This window comes from Pocillopora damicornis, chromosome 2, assembly GCF_964200805.1.
Source record: "Pocillopora damicornis chromosome 2, jaPocDami1.2, whole genome shotgun sequence".
Lineage (NCBI taxonomy): Eukaryota > Metazoa > Cnidaria > Anthozoa > Scleractinia > Pocilloporidae > Pocillopora > Pocillopora damicornis.
Window position 1 is genome coordinate 29,177,056 of NC_142671.1, and position 20,621 is coordinate 29,197,676.

Below are 20,621 nucleotides of genomic sequence, written 5' to 3' on the forward strand. Positions count from 1 at the left end.
CAAAGCAAATTATTGTCGTGATACTGTACTTTCTTTCCTGTTGATGTATCGTCACAACTGAACCCCTAGTTAACCCATTCACAGACTACTTATAATGTGCACTGTTTAAATGCCTCCTCACCACACTTTTCATTTACTAATTTTGGTGGTATATCTGTATTTCTGCTGGAAATTCTCACCCGTCACAATTGTAAAGAGAAGTCACATATCAATCACTCAGGGAGTAAATGAGTGAACAAAAGAAAAAAAAAGCATGATCAATGATTTTTGTTGATAAGTTCAAGAATTTTTCCAGTTGATTTGACTGCCACACCCTGGCAGCTTGAGGAAAGTCCAATTTATAAAACACTTCTTAAGAACAGTACAAAAAAATTCCATCAAGAAGCCAGCCTTACAAATGAAAGCTTGTTAACAGTACTGTTGTGAATGATAAAAGAAATCATGGCTACCACGACTGCTGCAGGCCAATGTCATTTATTAACTCTTTATTAATCATTCATTTTCCATACGACAAAAAATACTAAGAAAATAATGCAATGATATAACAGTTTCAGCCACATATCAGTTAAACTCTTGTTGTATACACAATGATGTTCATGAGGATGCTTCAGTTCCTAGAAGTAAAGGGTCACAATGATTTTTAAAGGATTGTCAAATAACACCAGATACATAAAGAGACTGGAATTGTTTCTTAATTCAAATCCTTATTGTGTTTGGAAAGGAAAAGGTATGCATACATGCACCAGTAGCTTTTGAGGTATGCAAGTTGATGATTTGAGACTAATGCTAAATAGGAAGTGAACAGAGATATATGAGGGTATACTGCATTTTATTATTTTTAGTCAAAATCACTCATTGAACTTACATGTAGTAGCTACCTGTTGGACAATATCAGCATGTACTGTTAATAACATCAGTATCATATCATTCATTAAGAAAAAAACCCTATTGGATGATCAAGAGAAACATATATTGGTTTAATTGTAATTTCCTGTTGAACACAACTTTTACATACAGCATACAAAATAATAATGGCAAATTAAAACACAGTACTATTTCTCAAACTAATAGACTCAAAATGTTACTGATCTTTTAACAAAGAGAAGAAAATGCTTTACGATATTCAACTGAAATAAAAAACAACAACCCACAGATTGGTGCAAAATTTGAATAAGTTTTTATTTTCATTTGCCCAAGAAGAAAATGTCTTTTACACCATTATTTTTTATTAAGACCAATATCAAGATACAAACTACAAGCCTCCACCATCATTTCCATTGACTAAAGACAGCCACTGTGTTTCGTATTTCAACAATTAATTGCATTTGCCACCTTCTTATTTTAAGTGGAATTACAAAGAAGCCATTAAGCTGGTATGAATGAAAGTTGAATATCACTTGTGAGCAACATTAATTTTTTACCCCAGTCTTGGACAGCTTATCATTAAATCACAAGCTGTAAACTGTACTCCATTTTATAAAATGACTTCAGGACAGGAATAAAGAACATTCACTGTCAGAAAAAAAAATGAATGGAATGCAGTCATTTTCACAAAACAAAAAGCTTTCTGTCTTTTAGTAATAATTAAATTATTATTATGTAATATCAAAATTGTCCTCTGAATCATGTATGATTGGATTTACTTTAGAGTTACTAGTAATTTCTCCTGTTGCTGGAAGGAAAATTCAGGCAAAAAAACTGCAAAAATAATGTAACAATAAGTGGTGTGGTTTGGCTGGCTTAGAGGCAAGACACATCCTTAGCACTCAGCTATACGCACAATTCAACAAAATTGAACATGAGTCTAATATTCAGTCATGAAATAAGCTAGTTCATTTACCTTGGCTAAAGTTACAAGTAGCTCTCTGCAACACAAGTCAATGAAAACTTTGAAATTGAATGGTTTAAAAGATAGGTTGCTGTCATTTTGATGATGTTAGCAACAATTAATTTTCTAGTTGGGAAAAAAACCCAACATTTTCTTACCAGGCAATAAGATTTGAAGAATGCATGCACAACATCCTAAATGAAATTCACAAATTTTCCTCTTGGTTGTTACTATGATTAGAAAAAAAGGTGTATTCTCTCTTCTTTACTAAGACAGCGATCTGTATTGCTCACATGGGAGAAAGTATATGAACTGCCAGCTGACCAAGAGACTGATATAGGTACATGTATTTCATGTAGCAGCTTTATCACTCAACTTCCTACACTGATCCAGACTGCTCACCTCTTTTGACACAATATGTACAGTATATTGTTTACCCTTGAATGGTAACATTTTATCCCAAGCCAGCTTTCTTGCTTTAGTCAACAAATTAATGGAATTGAACTATGGTAAATTCAACATTTGCTTCGCAGCTGTAAAAGTTTGGAATCACCTTAATGAAAGCATTAAACACCTCCCCCTTGAAACATTTAAAAACAAAGTCAAATTAAACATCTTACAGTCTTACTGTTCATGATTTTTCAACTGGTCTCTTCTTCTTTTTCTTTTTTCTTTATCTGATTTTTTGAAATTTATTTTTTGTCCTCTTTTTTTTTTGACCAATAATTTGCTTTGCTCGAGCTTTAGTGCCAACCTACGTCCTATATTTAAACATTATTTACTTTTACTCAGCTGGATTAGCTTTTCAGTTATTCTGAGTAAATGTTACCTTTTTTTGTATTAATATATTATGTGTGCAAATTAAGTTTAACTTCTCAATTTGGTGATAAAGTTAGTTGTTGTTGTTATTGACAAAATACACAAGTCATCATGGTATGATCCAAAGCATTTTACTCTTCTCCTTCTACTTAAAGAAAGTGACATCAGTGATAATTAAGGTATTGGCATTAAATAATTAAATGTCTGTTTATAGGAGCAATCACCAGCAAAATTTAATACATTTCAAAACATTTCGCACAGCTCCCATGAAAAAGGTACATGTACTTTAACACCTAAAATAGTTTAGCCTCGGAAGCCAAACATGTTTATAGAAAAAACCTTGGGAGGATGAACCACACTACTCATTGAGTGCAGTACTCCTTCTTCTAATTCCTCCTTCACAAGTGTTCTTAAAAGCCACTCAGGGACTTGAGAAGACAATATCATACTATTTAGACAATTGCAGAATATGTAAGCCTGGCTCACCTTACTCCTGATTGCAAGGCTAAGGATTAACAAATAAATGTTGTCTTTCTAAATATACACAGTGTGACATAGCATAGGTGTGTCAATTACAAACCTTTAGACACCTGTACCATAAATTACAGCCATGATCCAACCATAAAGTGTACCCAGTACAATGTCACATAATTATGTGCTGCCAGCAGTGGTAGTGATAATATCATACAGACATTTGTTAGGAGAGTTGAACCAACCTATATTTAAAGATCAGAAAATTAGTTGACAAAATGGTTAAACCTGTTTGTTCACAATTGAAGCCACCAAAAATTACAGGCAACACCTCCCTGTCACTTTCTAATCAAGTCAATGGATTTTAAAGATACTATTAATATAGATGGTTTTAACAACTTAAATTACTGATGCACAACTTAAAAGACCCACAGTCAATATTTAACTGATTTGTTCAAACCGATTGGAGTTCAGACCTTGGTGATACAAGTATGTACATATCAAGAGGTGCCTGTTATAAATTTTTATTCCACACTTGTTTTAAGTGATGCCATGCATGTTGAATTCCAACTGAGAGAACAGTTTCATAATAAACCTTTAACTCCCATGTGTGACCAAGACAGAATTTCTCTTTACAATATCAATACAATATTAAGCAGACAAGTGATGAAAATAAAGGAAAATATTAAGTAGGGGATTATTAGTTGATCCAATACCAAATTCTCAAAATTAACATCAGAGGAACTATATGGCAGACAGTAAGAAGAATTACTAATGAGATCTTGGGAGTTAAAGGTTAAAGTTGATGTCAACTGTGAAAATCATTTTGGCATTTCACATGCACGGGAAGTCCTTATTTGACTTAGAATTTTGCAAACCAGTCAATGAAGGCCTTGATGAGATTTAACTATGAGCCATCAAAACATGATAAGCTCAATATTAAGGGGACCCTCTAGTTGGAATCCATCAAAAGAGGAGGTCATTAGTAAAATATTCATCATCAGTAATCATCATCAGAACCATTCATAAAAAGCTGAAATTTAGCAAGAAGCGGACCACTCTACACACCAACCAATCAGTGAGGTTGGCCACATCTGTTTCTTCTTTGTTAATTATTGACAATAACAACAAAGTATCAAACATTTTTTAAGTATCTTCTGCCAATTCAAGTAATTTAGCACAAAATAGATCCAATTGGTTTGGTTCATGACTATATCTACACATAGTATGTAAGATTATAGGAGGCAATTATGGACTAAAATTGGATTTTGACTTTTGATGTCACCCTGGTAACAAAAGCATTTCAAGAAAAGTTCAACATGTCAAAACTCCTCTTATTTTTGGCAAAATAGAATTTTGTTGTGTACCTGTACAAATTGTCGAATGAGAAATATTTTTGACTCCCTCACTAGAATCAGTTTTTCAGTGACATTCTTGGTCAGCATTTTGTTGATTTTCACAGTGGTGTCAAGTGTAACAGGCATCCTTAATGCTCTACACTGAATTTAAAAGAACCTTTGAGTTTTAATCAGAATTCATCCTTGTGTACATGACGAAATGACAAACACTCAATTCCATCACCGCAGCAATTTGGCACATTTTTTATCGCAATACTTGGGAAAGAGCCTTTGTAATACCTCAAAAACATTCATGACTCTTGAACCATTTTACACACAGCTCCTCAATCAAACTCTCTACATTCATAGTGAACAAGCCACAGTTTTTGCAAATAGCTTTCAGTAGAGTTCATTGCTATTCCCAGCTAAGATGACAAGTCCAAAAGGCATCGATTAGCACGATTTGATTCTCTTCGATACTTCAAATTGACCTGCACGTTAAATTTAAAAGAATGACATATCATTTTCTCGTTTAAACCTCATTGGGTTAGCTGCCTATTAAAAATATTGTGCGAAAGTTTAAAAGAGTTTACCTGGAGCACATGTTAATCGAACATAACGTCTCCTCAGGAGCTGCAGAAGTTGTGTTCCTGACGGATTGACACCAAAGCGATATTTAAGCTTTTCCCAGGATATCCACTACACTTCTATTCAGAGAAGTGACACGAACTACTCAAGTTTTCAGTTTTCGTTAAAAAGCCGACACTGTTGGCGATGGAATCACTTCGTCCCCAACATCATCCTAGCGAATACCGGTCACTTCGCAAACGTGTCACTTCGCAAACGTCCTTTGTCACTTCGCAAACGCATCCAAGTCGATTCGCAAACGCCTTCGAATTATTTTTAAAAAGGTTGATATAACTTCATATTATGTTTCTTTACAATCTTTTATCGAAGAAAGTTATAAAATTAAGAAGTAATGTAGTAAGTTTTATCAGCGTGAAAGCTTACTTTTGCCATTTTGGAAGCTCGGCAGGCATCCAACTTCTTGGAATCTTTTCAATAAATCTTATCTAACTCAGTGTCTAGAAGTGTCTCAATGTCTAGCTTGCTTTTTCATTACTTTCTATCCTTCTTATTGATGTCTTATCGTTACTGTGATCTTAAATCAGACGATGACTTTCCTTACTCATGTGAATATAGTCATCGGGAGATCGGTACGTTTCGTTCGATGGTTTAGTGGTTTAATAAAGTGATACTGTGCGTGTATTTTTCTACATTGCTCGTCGATCAGTCGAGTCACGCAATCAATTCATCATTTATAATGATTAAAAGTAACGTGATTCTCTTCTGTTGATTTTCGTTGATTCATATTACGTTTGCGAATCGACTGGGATGCGTTTGCGAATCGACCGAGGACGTTTGCGAACTGACAGTTTGCGAAGTGACACGTTTGCGAAGTGACCGGATACCATCCTAGCCCTTAATACCGACCAACGTAGTGTGGTTACGTTTGGTTCTCTGGTGGCGCTGCTCGCCCTTTTAGCTTCTATTTTGTTAATTAGCTCAAGCCTTTTTCGCTTCCATGATATACATTTCTGTAAATTTGACTGTTTCACTTGCCACTGCAGCAAAATCCATTTCGCTTTGAACGAAATTCACACCGCAGGGCTGTGAAATGATAACATTATCATCCTGGCCTCCAAAGACAACATTCAAGAATTTGGACTGAATTCTGGGATGAGGGGACATTGGAACAAACAACTAGTATTTTTGATTCCATAAGAGGATTTATGTAAAAAACAAACCACGTATTTCAAATGTAGGAAGATAGCGGGAGATTTATTCTTCAAAAATTTTTTTCGACAAAAATGTTCAAATTTTCCAATTTCCAACCAGAGAGCCCCCGTTTGCAAATGCGACGAAACACCCCAAACTTTCTTTGATTAAACACAGATTCAGTACGGGATTCACAAGTTCACTTGTCTGCCGTGGCTCTCGGGTCGAAGATTCGCGTCGAGCGATTTAAAATAATCTGCTGTGGTTGAGTAGGGTTAAATCGCGCCAGCTTCTTAAATGGGTGTAACGAACCCTTAAATTAACCGTCAAACAGTTTAAAGGCCTTTCAGATCTCTCTGTTTCAAGCACTTGCCGCGAACCGAATTTTATGATTACTAAATAGCCCTTAACTACACTTACTCTCCCTCTTTTTGCCCAATATCCCAGCCCAGGATGCCTCTCTAATCAGTTACTTTAATGGAACTTTTACAGACAGACAGGAGCCCATTACTCGGAGTGAGCAACTTCCAAACCGCATGTGTGAAGCGGTGTTTTCACAAGTAGATTTATATTTAAATAAGACTTTCCTGCGGATTGGTATCGGATGTACAATGAGACCAAATCCAAAAAGTTAAGCTTATGCCGCAAGCCCGGATGTTGAGAAATTTATGATCATGAGATGTCTCTTTTCTGCATGCCCTTTGGAGAGAAAGTGTGCACTATATACGCTTGCAGTCGGAAGTGTGGGAAAAAGGTTAGAGTCTGGTCGTTGTTCTGGATTGCTGAGTTCCGATGGTTAGATTTGAATGAAAAATAACGCTCCATTTCATGTGAAAAAAAGTTGGCACTTATTCCAGGTTTCATCAAGGCGAGAGAAATCGATAAACAAGGTATCGTATTTCCCTTTTGTCGTATATAAAGCATATCAAAAAGACGACTTTTACGGAATTAAGCAATTTGTAGATTCAAGTTTTATTGAACGTAGAACTGCCGGAATTGATCACTGATTGTTGCCATTCACTGGATATGACTTTACTAGATATGATAATCACACCGTCCGTTTGTTATGTCCGCCATCTTGGGATCTGAGACAGTTTCGTAATACTGTTGAAAATTTTCATTTAAAATCTGTCTAAAACGGTGTCAGCCTTAAAAATGGTTCAAGCTCTTCAGAACGGTGCATCCGACAACTTCAGAACTCGATCATTTTGTATAAACCAGTGGAAAAGGCTTCTTAACTAAAATAACTTCAATTGACCACACGAAAAGGTGCGCTTCATGGTTAATGTGAACATCGTTTGTGCCGCAGTTCTGTAAAAAATGTCTTAGCGAGGGGGTCAAATTAAGATCGATCTTATAATCATAAAGAAATTACCCAAAGCGAGGAAACAAATTACTTAAGCACACTTAACGGTGAGAGACACTCAACTGAGGTGATTTACAGTACACTGGAAAAGTAACTTTCGTCCGATATGTAGCTGATTTATATCTCCAAAATATCTCTACAGCTATATGAAAAAGAGCGCTCAGCACGTTATGTCGACTTAAGAGAAATATCACTTAATGGTTTTTAAATTGTGGCTGGTTGACAGCCGTCCTCAGCGAAATATTAGTTGGAGTTTCTTGTTTCCTTAAATCAGCAATCCTGCAAAAACCTTGCAAAATCTTGCTGATTCTTGGAATTTGTCCGTCATGGCTGTTTCGGCTTTGGAGACTAGCCAAAGGCTAAGAAAATGACAAAAATTGATTGCATAATGTTTCATTTTAATCCCAGAGACAAGTGTCCCGTTATCCGCCATGGGGATGATAAAAACCCACTCCGACGATTCTCTCATATGCTAGGCGCAGAAAACATTCTAAAGAGCGAAAGGATGGTGTGTTTCCCAAACATTTTCAATGAAATAAGCCATTTAACATTTTAAGAGTATTATGTTTTGGGCGAAAATTATAATACTGATAATGAATTGTAAGTGAGTATATTTGGAAACATTTGGAGACTGACTTTTCAGCCTTCAGATCCAAGGAGTTCTCGAGATCTAGAACTGTTTATGACAAGCAGTAAAAATAATGAAAAAGACCTTAATTGAAACCGTTCGACAGATAGGCTCAGATAAATTATGCCGTCATAATCATGGGTGTACTGCTTTAGTCAGACAGGATGAAGCATAATTCCAGCATAATTACGAAAATTCTTGAGAGTAAATTGGTGAAACTGGGTTTCTAGTACTTTTACAATAACGTTTTCAGGGTCGTTTCTAGCATAAACTTCTCAAATACCGTTTCTACCACTTCTCTGTAGCTAGGTTACGTTATTGAAGGTCTGGCTACTACCTCACGCACTCAATAAGAGCTAAATAAGTGTAGCCAAGGAATTTGGTCCAATAACGTGATCTCTTTCGTGTGAAGTTGCAGTAAGCCACCCTTTACATTTTGTAATCTAATTTTATCCCTCGGTGGCAGGGAGAGGGGGGAGGCCTGGGGAGTAGGGGAGCAGGGGAGTTTAAAGAACGGGAGCATATAGTTTTGGGCATGATATTTCGTTTTCATGGGTCACGTTCAAGAGTATAATATAATAAATTTTCGATCACAATATATCTGGCCCTAATCACTGATTAGTTTTCCGCCGTTTGACCACTGACGTGAACCCTATTGCGACTTTCTATTTCGAGATTGCTAAGTATGCTGAGTGTTTCGTTACGTATTATCGAGGAGCCTTGGTGCACGACTCTTATTTCTGTGGAACGAGTCTGATTGCTAAGTTGTTTGGGAGACTCATCTACTTGCTATTTCACCACTAATACTGGAATAAGCCGATGATAAACATTATTGCAATTTTTTTAGGAGCTGGCTATAAACCTTCCAGAAAATAACGAACATTTCACCCATATGACCTGTTCAGGTGTCCATAGCATGATGTGTTATTTATGGTGAACTAAACACTAAGTTCCAGGGAAGAACGTATATCTCAGATTTATTCTGCCCTATCACAGTTTTTTTAAGAGTCGCGGAAACTTTCTCCTTGTCATATTTCTCTTATCATGTTCACAGGAAGACAGCTTTTTTTTGATATCATCTCATGTTATTTCCCGTTTGTAAGACACTTTTCCGCGCTAAGGAAACTAAAATTAAACATTTAAGCTTGGTTTTAGTTTTACAACGACTAGCCTCAGAACTCTGGAATCATCTGTTTTTAACTCGTTGGTTTTAACCACTGCAATGTGCTGTTGACAAGTTGACGTTCCACATTTTGTGAGAGCATTGACTGTACGTTAATTATTGAAACTATATTGTTTTTGGCAAGGTTTTTTTCGATGAATAAAGACAGTTTAAAATTGAAAGAACTTCCTTTTGTATTTGGTAATCCATGATGTGTAAGTTTGTGTCCCATTGTAACTAAAGGATAAAAATTTTACAATTTATTTTGTTGAACTGATGGCGAGTCGCTCTCGCCTTCATACCAACCAAAAGTTGATTTCTTTATTCTTCAGTGTTGTTGAGAAACCTTTTTTCCTCTTACTTTTTTTAGACTTTTCATTGCTGATATCGCTGTTTTTATTTTTAAATAACATGCAAAAAGGCGAAGTTCAGTTTATGATGAGAAATTTTCTAAAGCAAAACAGCAGAAAAATTGAATTTTTTCTTCGCGGGAACGAAATTAAGTCTTTCCAACGCACATCGCATGTATATGTTGTGTTATTATGGTAAACTTGTTCGAGTAATTTATGGTGATACAATAAACTCGCTGGAACCAATTAGAATCAGTGTTTCACGATGGGTGCAATTATTTATAGATAAACATACAAGAGAGTGCAGAGAATAATGTCTGAAAAGTTTCAGTTTATCTAAAAAAATTCATTACCCAGACTTGTGTAAGCTTTACAAATTGCCTTATTTTCATTGTCCGGATTGAAAACTGTATTTATGTATCATTGTATTACATTATCAAAAGTGGCGGCAATAAAATTCTCACGGAGGAGGGGGGGGCTGGTGAAATTGAAGATGACCCCTGATACAATGTCGAAATACTTAATTTCACATCTACAGTATGTAAAACATTCTTGGGTGAGGGGGGAGGGGGAAAGGGGATAAGCGAAAGCCGGCTGGTCCACATCCTGCACGATGACATCAAAATCTGTGTTGATCCACAAATTCAGAGACGTCTTGGATTATTTCCAAATGTAATATTTCTATCACATAATTTTATCTTGACCATTTGCATCGCGAGTCCCACTTGATTTTTTATAAAATACAAAAACATTTCGTTAAACCTAATCAAGCAATCTCATTTAGCGTATTTCCCCGAATAAGCACCGGAGCACTATTCTATAATTTCGGCTGAAAGGAGAGGCGCTTATTGGAAGGAGGGAGCTTATGAAGAAATTATTAACCAGTACTGATTCAGCTTTAGTTGAAAATTAAAAAATTATATCGATAAAGTGCCAAAGAAACGGGTTTTCTTTGTATCTAAGAAAGTGAGGGAGGAGTTGGGGGGGAGCTTATTCCGGGGGGGGGGACCTTAAAACCTTACAACGCAATAAAACAAGCCTTTCTTCCGGCAGGAGTCATTTGGAGTTTTAAACTTCATCTTACAGCGCACATCTAATTATCTATTTTGATTATTTTTTGTTGACAGGGACTTATCCCATAATCAATTACAGGACTTACCCCCAGGAGCTTTCAGCAGACTTTATCGTCTCCGAAGACTGTAAGTACCGACTGACAATCTTTATTCATCACGGTAACGTCCCCACGAGTGAGTCGAGGGCTCGAAACAGTTTCACACAGAATTCCACTACTTGCAAAGGTCGAGACAAAAAATAAAAGCGTGCAACAAAACACCGTCTAATTCTTCATCCCCCCCCCTCCTCAAAAACCCCAAGACCCGCCGTGCTAGGACTAGAAACTGGCCTCAAAATCAAACTTAACCTTGTATCGAGGGTGGGGTAGGGAAGGCAAAGACCAGGAAACCAGGTAAGTACAAGTTATACAAGACTTTTTGCTACCTTATCTTAGGATTTTAGCAGTTTGTAGCCCCTAGGAGCAGTTGTTATCAGAGCGCAGTTACGACATGAAAATGTTGTCATGGGAAATTCATTTGGTTTCGGGTTCGGGTGCATAAATCATTAAGTGACTCGGTAGTTCGTTTAGTTTACAAGACATAATTGTTATTTATGTAATGTAAATAATACGGACCGACCTAGGCTGGTGAAAACCATTTGCTTTAAAGAGTTAAACAAATGTTTGCTAAAAGAGCCTGTATGATTAAGAACTTTATTTACGGCAAGACCCTCCTAGCCATAAACTGAAAAAAAGTTTTGGCGAGTAGATAGTATAGAAAAAAAGAGGCGATGTAAATTAAAGAGAGAGGCTTCACCCAAACAGTTTTATTTGCGTAAAGATAAAGGTAATTTAAAGGGCTTCCAAGCAATCTTTGCAACATGACTATCATGACGATGTTTTCTTTAAAAACAATCAGTGATGTTAAGGAGAGTATTATTCAGTTTCATCGGCGATTAATCCACCTAGATTTACCTCTGTTAAATTTTAAGTGACAAAGAAAGTCCTTGTCACAATTTTTAAATGTATGTTTTGAAGTAGTGAGAGTCTGTTTGTTTGTTTGCTGCACCGGCGTGCGCAAATCTTGACCTTCATCCACCGAAAAACTGAAGTCAAGTGAGACACTATTCCGACACAAGAGATTTAATGCTGCATTTATTAATGCCATGAAAATCCCTCGGTTCCTGTTGTGCAACTTATAATAGAAATGTCCAAATTTCAACGGACCTGCCAAAAGTGTATTTGTAGTAGATCGTAGAACTCAAAACATCGCTTGGCGTTTAAAAACGATCAAACTGTTTTGGTGATTTCGAATAGTAAGTTAAATTTATTGTAAATGTGAACAAGTACCTTGCTTTCTGATTTTTTGTTGGTGAAGGATTTTTAAGTTACAAACGATTTTTAGGCCGCGTGTCAATCCATTTGATAACTCATAATTTGCAACCACAAATTTTTCATTTGGATCCAACCTTAGTCTTGCTACTTGAATGATTACCCTTCTCTGAAAGTTGTTTCACTATTTTATGACGGGGACTGAAATCCTTTTAAAACCACCTACATCGTAACAGCATTTATTTACGTTAACTCAGCGACGCAATACATCTGAGAATACAGTCAATAAGTAAAACTTTGGCACCAAACGGGCAGCTTCGCTATAACTCGACCATCATTCTGGTGATTCATATCAAACTCACTCCGATCCATATACCAAGAAAGATAATTTTTCGACATGTTTATTAACTCAGTTCATCTCAAAACAAGAGGTTGTCACAGATATAACACTTATTGAAATTCTACAAGTTTTACGCACTTGTTACTGTAACTATTCATTTACAAAGCCTAAAAATTTCCTCTCTCTGAAAATACCAAACCTGATGTTTCAAGCGAGCGTTAGCCCTTCATCATTCGCTCTGACGAAGGGTAATAACGCTCGAAACGCCAGCTTTGAAACTCTCTATAGTGGCTTATTTACGTTATCAACTAAATTTCCCTAATTTCCAACGATTTCGTAGAGAGGTATTGCGACAGCTCACCTGTAGATGTAGACAATAAAGAGAGGGCGTCAAAAGCTTTTCCTGTAACTTTTAAAGTGGTGTCTACCTCGACACCAATCTTTTCAATCAGTTCACTGGTTCCATATACATCACCCACGAACAGCTGTGGAAACTGTTGAGCCAAATACATGTAGAGTCAAGAAAATCTCTCTTGACAGGGTACATACATGTATAATTTGAATGGATTAACACACACACCTCAGAAGCAAATAATTATCAAAGCAAATTATTATGATACTGTACTTTCTTTCCTGTCTATGTCTCATTACAATTAAACCCCTAGTTAACCCATATATGAACAACTAATGATGTGCACTGTTAAATTACCTCCTCACCACAATTTCTATTTATTAATTTTGGTGGTATATAAGTATTCCTGTTGAAATTCTAATCCGTCACATTTTTATTTCTTGTAAGCTTCTGTGAACAGTTTGAATTTGTATGGAGAAGTCACATATCAATCACTCGAGGAATAAATGAGTTAACAAAAGGAAAAAGAAGCATGATTAATGATTTTTATTGATAAGATTAAGAATATTTTCAATTGATTTGACTGCCACACCCTGGCACCTTGAGAAAAGCCCAAGTTTTAAAACAACTCTTGAGAACAGTACAAACAATTCCATCACAAAGTTGACCTTAAAAATGAAAGCTCATTAACAGTTATGAATGAAAAAAGGAATCATGGCTACCAAGACTGTTGCTGGCCAATGTGATTGATTAACTCTTTATTAATCAGTCATTTTCCATAGCTATTCATACAGAATACTAAGGAAATAATGCCACCCAATCAAGCTGGTTTCATCATAACAGTTTCAACTGCACATAAACTAAACTCTTCTCCCATAACTGTAAAAAAAATTCAGGCAAAAAACTGCAAAATGTAACAATAAGTAGTGTTATTTGGCTGGCTTAGAGGCAAGACACATCCTAAGCACTCAGCTATACGCATAATTCAACAAAATGGAACATGAGTCTAATATGAAATAAGCTAGTTTATTTACCTTGGCTAAAGTTACAAGTAGCTCTCAACAACCCTAAGTCCAAAAGTCAATGAAAACTTTGAAATTGAATGGTTTTAAAAGATAGGTTGCTGTCATTTTGATGATGTTAGCAACAATTGATTTTCTAGTTGGGGAAAAACCAACATTTTCTTACCAGGCAATAAGATTTGAAGAATGCATGCACAACATCCTAAATGAAATTCACAAATTTTCCCCCTGGTTGTTACTATGATTAGAAAAAAGGTTTATTCTCTCTTCTTTACTAAGACAGTGATCTGTATTCCACACATGGGAGAAAGGGTATGAACTGCCAGCTAACCAAGAGACTGATATAGGTACTTCGTGTCGCAGCTTTATCGCTCAGCTTCCTACACTGATCCAGACTGCCCACCTCTTTTGACACAATATTTGCTGTATATTGTTTACCCTTGAACGGTAACATTTTCTCCCAAGCCAGCTTTCTTGCTTTAGTCAACAAACTAATGGAATTGAAAAAATACACAAGTCATCATGGTATGATCCAAAGCATTCTACTCTCCTCTTTCTACTTCTAGAAAGTGACATCAATAATAGTCATAATTAAAGTATTGGTATTAAATAATGAAATGTCTGTGTATAAGAGCAATCACCAGCCACATTTAATGCATTTCAAAACATTTAACAATCAGCCCCCATGAAAAGGGTACATGTAAATTAACACCTAAAACAGTTTGGCCTCTGAGAAGCCAAACATACTTATAGAAGAAACTTAGGGAGGAGGAACCACACTACTCATTGAGTGCAGTACTCCTTCTTCTAATTCCTCCTACACAAATGTTCTTAAAAGCCACTCAGGGACTTGTGAAGATGATAGAATACATAAGCCCAGCTCACCTTGCTCCTGGTTTCAAGGCTGAGGATTAACAAATAAATGTTGTCTTTCTAAATATGCACAGTGTGACATAGAATAGGTGTGTCTATTACAAACCTTTAGATACCTTTATCATAAATTACAGCCATGATCCAGCCATGAAGTGTACCCAGTACAATGCCACATGTGTGCTGCCACCAGTGGTAGTGATAATATCATACAGTCATTTTTTAGGAGAGTTGAACCAACCTGTATTTAAAGATCAGAAAACCATTTAACAAATCATAACATGGCAAAGCCTGGTAACACCTCCCCGTCACTTTCTAATCGATTCAATGGATTTTAAAGATACTAATAACTATAGATGGTTTTAACAGCTTAAATTACTGATGCACAACTTAAAAGACCAACAGTCAAGATCTAACTGATTTGTTCAAACCAAATGGAGTTCAAACCTTGACAATACAAGTATGTACATACCAAGAGGTGCCTGCTATTAATTTGTATTCTACACTTGTTTAGTGATGCCATGGCTGTTGAATTCAAACTAAGAGACAGTACAGTTTCATAATTGTGGTTGAAGTTGATGTCACCTGTGAAAATCATTTTGGCATTTCACATGTACAGAAGTCCTTATTTGACCTAGAATTTTGCAAACCAGTCAATGAAGGCCTTGATGGGGTTTGACTGATAGGCTCAATATTAGGGGGACCCTCTGGTTAGAATCCATCAAAAGAGGTCATTAGTAAAATATTCATCATCAGTAATCATCATTAGAACCATTCATAAAAAGCTGAAATTTAGCAAGAAGTAAGTGGACCTGATTCTACATACCAACCATGAGTGAGGTTGGCCACATCTGTTTATTGTTTGTTAACATTAACAACAACAACAACAAAGAATGAAACACTTTTTTTAAAAGTATATTCAGCCACCTCTTTGAAAGTAATTAATCACAAAATACATCCAATTGCTTTGGTTCATGACTATATCTACACATAGTACATAAGATTATAGGAGGCAATTATGGACTAAAATTGGATTTTGACTTTTGATGTCACCCTGGTAACAAAAGCATTTCAAGAAAAGTTCAACATGTCAAAACTCCTCCTATTCTTGACAAAATAGAATTTTGTTGCGTACCTGCACAACATGTTGAATGAGAAATATTTTTGACTCCCTCACTAGAATCAGTTTTTCAATGACATTCTTGGTCAGCATTTTGTAAATTTTCATAATAGTGTCAAGGCATCCTAAATGCTCTACACTGGATCTAAGAGAGACTTTGAGTTTGAATCAGAATTCATCCTTGTGTAAATGACGAAATAACAACCACTCAATTCCATCACCACAGCAATTTGGCACATTTGCTATCTCAATACTTGGGCAAGAGCCTTTGTAATACCTCAAAAACATTCATGACTCTGGAACCATTTTACACACTGTTCCCCAATCAAACTCTCTATATTCACAATGCACAAGCCACAGTAAAGTTCATTGCCATTCCCAGCTAAGATGACAAGTCCAAAAGACATCGACTGGCACGATTTGATTCTCTTCGATACTTCAAATTCAATTTAAAAGAATGACCTATCATTTTATCGTTTAAAGCTCAATGGGTTAGCTGCCTAATGAAAATATTGTGCGAAAATTTCAAAGAGTTTACCTGAAGCACATGTTAATCGAACATACATGTAACGTCTCCTCAGGAACTGCAGAAATTGTGTTCCTGATGAATTGACATCAAGGCGATATCTTTAAGCTTTTCCCAGGATATCCACTATACTTCTGTTCAGAGAAGTGACATGAACTACTCAAGTTTTCAGTTTTCGTGAAAAAGCCGACACTGTTGGCGATGGAATCACTTCGTCCCAAACATCAACCTAGCCCTATACCGACCAACGTAGTGTATTTACGTTTGGTTCTCTGGTGGCGCTGCTCGCCCTTTTAGCTTCTATTTTGTTGATTATCTCAAGTTTTTTTCGCTTCCATGATATATATTTCCGTAAATTTGACTGTTTCACTTGCCACTGCGGCAAACCCTTGCGAAATGGCTTTTGGAATTCCTTGGAATTGCTGAACGCTTGCTACGGTCAAGCTTTGTAGATTTAGGTACCGGTACACTGGGATCATCTGTGTATCTCTTATACTTCCTAATATGGTATCCTTCTTTTATAAATATGAGGTTAAAAGACGATTTGTAGTCACATTCAAAACTGTGATTGGCTTGTGTTATTTCTCACATTTGCCATGAACACAACTCAAGTGAGTTTCGAGTCTTTGTTTCCTTGACAACTTTCGGCCACAAATCGTGCATTTGTAATACGATCGATTCTTGTCGATTATTTCTACATAGAGTGAGCTCAAATCATTATTTATATCACCAAGGTATCCATCGTCTCGAGGCAGAGAACCGGTCGAAGTCAGATTAAAGTTGTGCGCTTCTCTCAACAATGCAATCGGCGGATTCACTTTGCTAGCCAATGACAAGTCCTAAAAGATCCACGTGATCATGCCCGTGATCTGAAACAAAGAAGACTCCATTTGGCGCTCATCTTTGAATGTACTTTTCATCGGTTGATCGCTTTTCTCAACTGTTTTGCTTAATATAACATCTATAAAGATAGCTTTTATTGTGGTTTAATGGGAAAACGAGAACAGCGTGAGTGTTGTAAAAGAAAAGAACGTCGTTGGTGCCGTGGAGTTAAAAGAAGGGAGGGACAACAGTTGACATATTGACCGGTACAAACAAGGGTCGAGTGGCCATCTGTAAAGCTACGATTTTGAAAGTTTGTGGTGAGTAAAAATTGCGATATTCGTTACGTGATCAAAATCTTATTAAAGAATAGATGTAGCGGGTTGAATTAAGCTTACATAACGCTCGGCGCAACTGAAACTAGAATAATTCTGAGAATCGAATCGGTCACTTGCATGCCGCAGTTTCTTAAGCTTATGCTTTTTAATCAAATAAACCTATCAGTAAGGTTTCAAAATTCCTTTAGTCACGTTTGGGAACATTCAAGATTCATAATAGGAACTGTTACTAAACAAACCTTGTTACATAAAGAGGCCCTCCTTGATAAAAACAAAATAATGTATTCAGCCCCTTTTTAATAAAATCTATGAGAGAGATGTACTAACTCCAATATAAAAGTCACTCAATATAACAGAGATTTCTCAATTTGAGAATCCAATGAATGCCCTTTTCCTTATAGCCATCTTAAAGGCCTGGTCTGAGCCATTAATATCTATATTTAAATATAATATTTTTTTTCAAATTCAGATGTCTTGGAATCCAGATACAAAATGGTCAAGCTTCTTGTAGACAACCTCATTCAAGGCCAACTCATTGTGAGCCCAGGGAAAAAATACAAACAGCAGCTAAGTTTGCAGTTTAGGATAACTTCACTCTAATTTATTGTTACATTTACAACAAGACTTTGTTTGGCATCCTGGCCTCAAAGGAGAACATTCTAGAATTTGGACTGAACTCTGGGATGAGGGGACATTGGAGCAAACAACTGCTATATTTGATTCCATAAGAAAATTTATGTAAAAACAAACCTCGTATTTCAAATGTAGGCAGATAACGGGAGATTTATTCTTTATAAATTGTCTTCGCCAAAAATGTTCAAATTTTTTAATTTCCAACCTGAGGGACCCCGTTTGCAAATGCGACGAAATACCACAAACTTTCTTTGATTGAACATAGATTCAATAAGGGATTCACAAGTTCGCTTGTCTGCCGTGGCTCTCGAGTCGAAGATTCCCGTCGAGTGGGGTCGGGCAAGGTTAAGTCGCGCCAGCTTCTTAAATGGGTGTGACGAACCCTAAAATTAACCGTCAAACGGTTTAAAGGTCTTTCATATCTCTCTGTTTCAAGCGCTTGCCGCGAACCGAATTTTATGATTACAACATATGACCTGTTTAGGTGTCCATAGCATGATGTATTATTTAGAGGGTCTGAATGGGGGGGTCAAAATGTCGGTTGTCGGTTAAAATTTCATTACTTTGTCGGTTGTCGGTTAAGATTTTTGACCTTTGTCGGTTGTCGTTAAATCTCAGTTAATAATTAAAAATACACGTTAATTATTCACATTTATCATGCAATTTGCCCAGTTTTAAGACTTTAAACTCTAGACGAAGTATAATACTTGTAATAATTCATTATTTGTTTTCACTTAAACCTCGTTAACGCTGTTTTTTAATTTAGCAACGTGCTCATCTACCCCACTTTTGTTTGCAAATCTAGTATACCGATAAAATTCACCAAAGCTTTTATTATAGATGTGAATTTGTTTCCTGTCGACTACGGGGCATCGAAGTAAATCAAGAGAGGTAAATTCTACAAAGAATGAAACACCCACTCTAGCCCCTGGGATACCTAATTTTAATTTGTAAGCTACGGAAGTCTTTTTTCCGAGACGTCCACAAAAACTCACTACACTTATTATTCAACGGCTCTCGTGGCTTTTCTGCGAGGTTTCTTTTTTTTCTCTTTTTTTTTGCCAAAAATTTGGTTGTCATACGTATCAATCTGCACCGTTAAATGGATTTCTTAACTGTTAGTACCTCTTACATGTCGAGACGCACAAATGCACGAACAGCCCTGCCGGATCGGGTAACACACGCTCTGTTCAAAATCTGATTCCTCTTCATCCGAATCTGTCACATACTCATCGATTTGTACTTCTCTGTGATCTTCAAACACCTCAGTAACATCCCCTTCGTCCACAAATTGTATGCTGACAACGCGTTGTACATTTGCTGACGATACAGTGTTTTCTTCAGGATATCGAAGCCTCTCTTCAGACTCGTCGGTGTGGTGAACGGCGCAGACAGCTGGCGGCAAGGCCCCAGCCTTATCTTTTGTGGTCTCACTCCTAACCGTCCGTTGGCGTACTGGTCTGTAACTCTCTAGCCACTCTTTGATCTGTCCTTCCATCCCTGGTGTTATGTCTTCACTTGGCAAAGGTGTTATCGTAGCTATAGCAGAAAGGGGCATGGCGGATTGAGGTACCGGATAGTAGGATTTGTCATGCGTGTAGTACTTTGCTGCCCATCTAGATGTGCGCTTCAGAGATTCCTTGCAAATTGTTCCAAAATCCTGGGCATATCGGCCATGGAATCAGCATCTAACTTTTTAAGATCTTCTTCCCTACCTGAGAAGATTGAGAATTTACAAATTTTTTGTTGTTTTCTGTGTTTTCAGCCATGATTTGGGCTTTAAAAATAGCTCCACGGTTTCTTTTACCAACGCTACAAGAAGACGGCGCGAACATTGATTGTCTTGGTTTATTTTTAAAAATACATTTTAGCCCGGCAAATTCTTTATTTTAGCACGCAGAATGCGCCACCATGCCCATCAAAGTGATAAAAATACAGTTTTTAGCCGGAATTTAAAAGAAACTATCTTTACATAGCGAACGCACCAAGTGAGCATTTTTCGTTGTATAAACAAGGCAGTGTTTATAAACAAGGAATACCGCAGAATTTCCAAAGTAGCGAAATTTATGACTTTTGAAAATCAGGTAAACGAACTACAAGTGCTAATTCAGCCCTACCATCCTGAAACTTTTGAAGGTCTCCTTGTTGCCTTTCGTTTCTCTCGATGTCACCTCCTTCAGTCATGATCCACTTTGCCAGATTTTCATCTTCTTTTGCTTCTTCTCGTGATTTCCGTTTCCTTCTCTCTTTTGACTCGTGACCTTTCTTCTCAGTGTCGTTCATTGACTTCTGCTTGCTTTTATCAGATGTAGCCGGCGCCTTCAGCAACACTAGTGGCTTTCCGGTCCAGTTTGTGACCTCTTGGATAATGTGTACTAAAATATTAAATACCGTGTGTTTTAAGTTTTCTCTTTAGTAGGCTTTTGAGAAACTTACCCAGTTCTTCCCTCGAGGAGAGAATTGAATATTATTTGA

General features: G+C 36.7%; 2 long non-coding RNA genes across 4 annotated transcripts; both read right to left on the reverse strand.

Annotated features, from left to right (window-relative positions):
- Nucleotides 1-812: 812 nt before the first annotated feature.
- LOC149050714 (uncharacterized) lies at nt 813-16,389 on the reverse strand. Of its 3 annotated transcripts, XR_016184373.1 has the most exons (3): nt 5,049-5,256; nt 4,756-4,946; nt 813-3,363 (listed from the first exon to the last, which is right to left on the reverse strand). It is a non-coding gene; the product is annotated as an uncharacterized LOC149050714 (long non-coding RNA). The 3 variants fall into 3 exon arrangements; XR_016184374.1 differs by lacking the exons at nt 4,756-4,946; nt 5,049-5,256 and adding an exon at nt 16,366-16,389; XR_016184372.1 differs by lacking the exon at nt 4,756-4,946 and having other exon boundaries at nt 5,049-5,274.
- On the reverse strand, nt 13,383-16,341 carry LOC149050715 (uncharacterized). The gene is made up of 2 exons (XR_016184375.1): nt 15,843-16,341; nt 13,383-14,948 (listed from the first exon to the last, which is right to left on the reverse strand). It is a non-coding gene; the product is annotated as an uncharacterized LOC149050715 (long non-coding RNA).
- Nucleotides 16,390-20,621: the final 4,232 nt, after the last annotated feature.